Genomic DNA, 6239 nt, shown 5'->3' on the forward strand with positions numbered 1-6239 from the left:
GCTTGCGGCGGGTGGAGGGGCTCAGGCCGCGACAGCGGGCATGGCCGAGCCGCACCCCCACCGCCGCCGGGTCCCTCGCAGGCTCCCTGCGCCGCTGCCGCTGCCGCTGCCTGACAACCCGAAACCAACAACGCGCCCGCGGCCAAGGGCGCTGACCGGGAGGCGGGGCAAGGGGAGGGCCTCTGCGCCCCCGCCCCTTCCGCGCTGCTGGCGAGAGCTGGCCGCCTCCGCCGGGGAGGCGCCCGAGCCTGCGCCGCTTTCCGCGGGCGACCGCCCGCCCGTGCGTCCCTCCAGCCCCTGCAGGGCGGCCCTGCGTCCTCCCGGCGCCGCCGCGTCCGTTTGGTAGCCCCTCGGCTCCTCCTGCGGCCCCCGGCTCGCGCCCAGGGCCCCTCTCCCGCTGCCTCCAGGGGGCGCCCGGCGGGCTCCCGCTGGCAGCCGCGCACATCCGTGGCGGCCTCTGCCGCCGGTGTCTGTCTGTCTGGGCGTCTCGGGGCGGCGGCTGGCTGCCTGGTGTTTCCAAGGGCACAGCGTGCATCGTGGCTGCGGCTGGGGTCTCTGGCGCCGTGTCCTCACCCGCTGTCCAAAGGCAGAGGGGGTGCAGAGCTGTCTCTCCGCCCGGGCTGCCCGCCCGAGTGGTGCAGGGGAGCACCCGTATACGACTCGGGATGTTTCACATTAGAGCCCGCCTCCGTGTACCCCACTAGCAACCAAGGCCTTGGGGGCAAACCAGAATCCAGGTCAAGACAGTCGCGTCTGTGTGCCCCTCTGACTCCCGGCCCGCGGAAAGAGCCGCAATCCTGGCCAAGAAAGCGTAAGGGGGACGCTGCTGTCTCCACTGTTGGTGAACAATTTACACGCCGGGAGGAGCACCGCCGATAGACTCCTGGCCTCGGGAGGCCCTAAGCAAACAGGGCTCCGGTCCCAGGTCTGCATCCCACTTGCTGAACCACCTGGAGCCAGTGTTTCCCCTCCGGGCTCTGGGCCTTACTCTCCTGATGGTGATGGTGGAGCGCCCGCCTCCGGGTCCTGGTGGTCCATCTTCCCTGTCTCCTTCCCTGTCTCCTCCCCCTAGTGAAGCAGAGGCCGGCGGCCCACCCCCTGCAAGGACAGGGGTGAGGGAAGCACACTGGGGATCTCTTCCCATGGAAGGAGCTGGGTGAGGAAGAGCCGCTCATCCCCCCGGGGCTGTCCCAGACAGCCTGGCGCACATCCAGGGGCAGAGCATGATGCCAGCCTGTGCCCTGGGACTGGCTTCCCCGGCTGCCCCCGAGGGGCTTGTGCCAGGTGTAGTTATTAATAAACAGCGGCAGGAAGCCACCCGTGGCCTTGGATTCGCTACAGAGACAAACGGAGTGAAGCCTCGTGGAAACCAAACACTCCTGCGGGGGGGCAGGGGGGAGGGCCCCCAGGTTTAGTTCTGTTCTCCCGTCCAGGCTGCCTCCCCGAGGCTTTTGCACACCAAGGCTGGCTGGTTTGCAAATGAGAATCAGGTTAAGTTTGAAGGTACGTTAAGTTTCCCATAGAAAACACCCTCCGAGCTTGCATATCAGACCCTGAATTTGATCTATTGGGATCAGCCACAGGGGACCCCCCCCCCCGTCATTTGTCTTATAGCTGGTTTTCTTTTTCTTTTCTGTTCCTCCACGTGCATAAATCCCACCCAGGATGGCCCATGGGGCTCAAGATAAGAGAAGCTTCTGAGCAGGAGGCCACAGCTCATCTTACTTAGAAACTCATCCCAAAGTCGTCCCTGTTCTCAAACTGAGGCCTCTGCTCACCTTCCGTGTTCCTGTCAAGGACACCGCTAAGCCATCATCCACTCCCCCTTCCCCCTCATCCTCTCTGTTCAAACCCTGGGGCTTTGACCCTGCAAGTGTCTCTCCTCTTCGCCCGCAGGCCTGGCTCCAGCTTTTACGTCTTCTCACCTGGGCGACACATGGCCTCTCGCTGTGCCCGCTGCCCACGGTTCCCCCCCACCCCCCGCTTTCAGGGGGCGCAGCTCTAACGCATAAGTAAATGCAGGTTCCTCTCTCTCCACACCTCCTCCCGCCTCCTGCCCGGCTTCATCTCCCAGGTCCCCGACACGGACTGAGGTGCCTACCCACGCTGGCTGCTTGTTTGCTCCCAAAGGCACGCTGGTGCTGGGTCCTACTCTCAGGCCTTGGCACACTCAGGTCCCTCTGCCCGCTGCACCCTTTCCAGCTTCGGCCAAATTTCCCTCCTCTATAAAACCCTGACGTGTGCCCTTAAAGACCCCTCAGAGTAAGCTCCAGGAGGGTAGGGACCAGGCATCTGGTGAGCGCTCAATTCACACCCTGCACACGTTAGTACCACCCCAGAAATTGATCACACTCTCCCACCCCCCCCCCCACTGCCCACAGGCTGGGACCTCACCGTGTCCCATCTGGATGGCCACAGCAGCCTGTCTGGCCTCTCTGCCTTCCAATCCACCTCCGCCGTGAAAAGCCAGGTCAGCATCGTTACCCCACTTGAGATCCTGCCGTGGATCCCCACTGTCTTCCACACAGAGCGCACCCCTGAGCCCGGAGTCCCAGCCTTCCCTGCCTCATCTTTGGTCCGTCCCCTCATCTCACCCCTGCTCTGGCCGTGCTCCACCACGGGCAGCGTTCCGGATGGGCCGCCCCCTTCGGTTGTCCCTGGCTTCGTTCCGGCCTGCCTGTCCTGGAGGTCTATCCTCCGCTTGTCTGGCTAGCACACACAGATAGATGGCTTCTTCAAAACTCATCTTACGTGTCCTTTCCCCCTTTTCTGGCTTTTCTGAGCTCTTGAGATCTTCATTCACATACTCGGAGCTTCCAGTGTGCAAAAGCTCCCTTTTAAAAAGCCCCGCTGCCGGGGCGCCTGGCTGGCTCAGTCGGTTAAGCGTCCGACTTCGGCTCAGGTCATGACCTCGCGGTTCGTGGGTTCGAGCCCCGCGTCGGGCTCTGTGCTGACAGCTCAGAGCCTGGAGCCTGCCTCGGATTCTGTGTCTCCCTCTCTCTCTCAAAAATAAACACTAAAAAATTTAAAAAATAAATAGAATAAACAGGCCGCCGCTGCTCTCCTGAGTGATGTCATCAGTGACCATTGTTTCCATGATTTCCATGCTAATTTCTATCAGAGATAGGTGACATTCTCCACCTCTCTCCAAACCCGTCTGCAGGTGGAATCCACTGGTTTCCATGGGCCCCGAGTGCTTTCTGAAGCCCTGTGACACTCTAGGGCCCTCGGGACCGAAGTCTGCCCCTGCTTGTGAGGGGATGTGGCTACTTACAGCTTGGGGGGGGGGCAGTGTGTGGAAATGAATGAGCCACTAGGAAACAGGACATGGACATCCACAGAGGATTTTCCTCTTCAGAAGCCCTTCCCGCTAGGACCCCTCTCGGAGCCCCCTGTACTTCCCATAAGATGTCACTTTGTGCAACCGTCATTCTGTGTGCATTTGTCAGCTCTTGTCTCTCCCATTAGCGTGCAAGCTCCAGGACAGCAGAGTCCGTGTCCGGCTTGCACACTGCTCTGTGGTCAGTGGCTGGCACGGGGCTGAGCTCAGGGCAAGTGCCTGAGCTGAGTGCACACTTCAGAGCCCAGCCCGCCCCGCCTTCCCGGAAGCGCCATAAAACACGGCCTCTGTCCATCGTTCCGTTTCCATCCCGCAGGCCCTTAGCACTCAGAGGTGCTGGCTCCTGGGTCTCTGGCTCCCAGAGCTAAAGGGGTGGTGGTCTGGCCCTGGGGCCTCTAACAAAGAGCCGGGGGGCCGACAGTACCCCACAGTAGCCAGAAGAGAATGTGGGACAGTGACCCCCCTGGGCTGTTGTAGCCACAGGCTGAAGTTTCATCAGCAAGTGGCCGATGAAGCCATCAGTCAAGTCAGCTGGACAGAACAGAACCGGGGGAACGACATTCTCCTACAGGTGTGCGCTGACAGGGGGGACCTGTCCTGTGGTCCCTGGGGTCCAGCCGCTGCTTCTGCCACTTTTGGACCCTGCTCAGATGTATTCCTGTACCCAGGCCCCGCTATCTACATTTCACATTCTGCGCCCACGGCGGGGTCGGTTTTTGCAGCAGCTTCTGGTTTTCCAGTGATGCTTCGTGGTTTTGTTTTGCTCCACTTGTTAGAGACTGAACAACAGAGGAGGCTGGTTTATGAGGAGGTGAAGGTCATGGCTGTAAGGCCGGGCAGTGCTGGGCATCACATCCACGGGACTCTCACTGCCCTTTGCCCACAGCGATGTCGGGAGCCCTCCTCCCCTCTGCCACGCCCACTCCCCATCCCTGCCTGGGGGCGCTCTCTGTACCCACAGCAGGTCCCAGCAGACCTTTGCAAGCCCACGTCAAAGGCCCAAATCCTACTAGAGCAAAAGAATGTTCTCCCTTGGAGCTGATGGTCCCAGTCACTCATCAAGAGGTCCGTCAGTGTGCCCGGGGATTGATGCAACAGGGAGCTGTGACTTCCTCCTGGGGCATTTCATTTGTATAGGTTTTTTTTTTTTCTCAAACCCGGCACTATTGACATTTGGGCCGGACCGCTCTTTGCCGTGAGGCCTGTCCTGTGCACTGTAGGATGTTGGGAAGCATGCCTGGCGTCTACCCTCTGGATGCCAGGAGCACCCCCAACCACTCACGTCAATCCAAAATGTGCCCAGACATTGCCCAATGTCTCATTGGGAGCAAAATCTCCCCCAGCTGAAACCACTGCTCTACAGACAGCTCCGGGGCTCCCCATGTCCCCACACAGAGAGGCACCTATCACAGGACTGTACAGAACGAGGCACGTGATGTGTGGGGACCCTCTGCTCAGAGGTCAGTGCTGGGCAAGGAGCAGAAACATGGCCGGCTCACCCCACTTCCTGGGACTCAGGCATCCCTCCCTCTCTCTCCGTCTCATGTGGCACATCAGTGACTTGGGGATCGAGGATGGGGACAGCACTCCCTCTGGGACTCTTGTGCAGGTCAAGCACCAATAAATATGTTCCTCGATGATTATTTTATCAGTCTAGCCACAGTGGCAACTTCATGTTTTTCCTTTAGTCACAAAGGATAGCTGGCCCCTCCCCAATAAGATTCTTTTCTTTTCTTTTTTCTTAATTTTCTTTTCTTTTTTTTTTTTTTTTGAGAGAGAGAGAGAGAGACAGAGCACAAATCAGAGGAGGACAGAGAGAGAGAGAGAGAGAGGGAGACACAGAATCCGAAGCAGGCTCCAGGCTCTGAGCTGTCAGCACAGAGCCCGACGTGGGGCTCGAACCCACAAACCGTGAGATCATGACCTGAGCCGAAGTCGGACGCCTAACCGACTGAGCCACCCAGGCGCCCTCCCCGCCCCGATAAGATTCTTAACACAGGCAATTTTTAAAAGGGGACTTTGGGTCCCTGTTAGGACCATCCAACACGCACAGAAGGAACGGTGGTCGAGGGACTTCGCAGGTGCCCTCTTGCCTACAGACGTTTCCGGCAATGGTCCCTAAAGGTTCCAGAGCACTGCCTTTCCTGGAGCCCCCAGTGGGCCCTGCAAGTGCCTGGCTTACCATCGATGGCTGTGCAGGGTGGGGACTGAGCCGCCCGGATTCCTGTCCCTGCTCTGCCCTGCGCTAGCTCTGTGACCCGGCCAAGTCCCCACGCTTACCCCGGAATCAGGCTGTTCCTCTGCAGAGTAAGGGTCATCAGAGTGCAGACCCTTCTAGGGATTTTATAAAAAGAATTGGACGAGGCTAACACGGAAAGCGCTCGGCACAGGTATCCAATAAGCACTGTTATAGCACCATTATCGTTAATTTAATCTAAGAATTAAGCCAGTAGAAAGCTCACAGGCGTACAGGAAGGAGCAAACTCATTCGTCCATCTGCCCTCAGAGTTGGGGGGGGGGGGCGGTGCTCAGAGACATGTTAGAAGTGGACAGACCGCCCTTCCGAGCTGTGTGTGGAGGGGAGGGTCAGGAAGGGAGGAGAAGCCCCTCTCCCCGCCCACAGGTCTTTCTGAGGCTGAGGCCAGCCCGTCGGAGGCTCTGCGAGCTTTGAGGGAAAATGACTGCCGGGAAAAACCCCGGGGAAGCAGAACCCACGGGAAGAGGCAGGGCCAGGCTGAAAGGCAGTGTGGAGCCCGTCGGGGTGTGCTCGGGCGGCTGAGAGGACGGGTACCCAGCTCGGGCACGAGCCCTGCCCCTTCCCTCCCTCCAAGAGGTCCCCTGGGCCTGGGCTCAGTGAGTAGTGGGGGCCAGCACTCGGTGGGGCGTCGGGTCGGGTCAG

Source organism: Lynx rufus, unplaced genomic scaffold, assembly GCF_022079265.1.
Source record: "Lynx rufus isolate CCGP_SWC_20201006 ecotype Redwood Valley unplaced genomic scaffold, mLynRuf1.p SCAF_18, whole genome shotgun sequence".
NCBI classification, from domain to species: domain Eukaryota; kingdom Metazoa; phylum Chordata; class Mammalia; order Carnivora; family Felidae; genus Lynx; species Lynx rufus.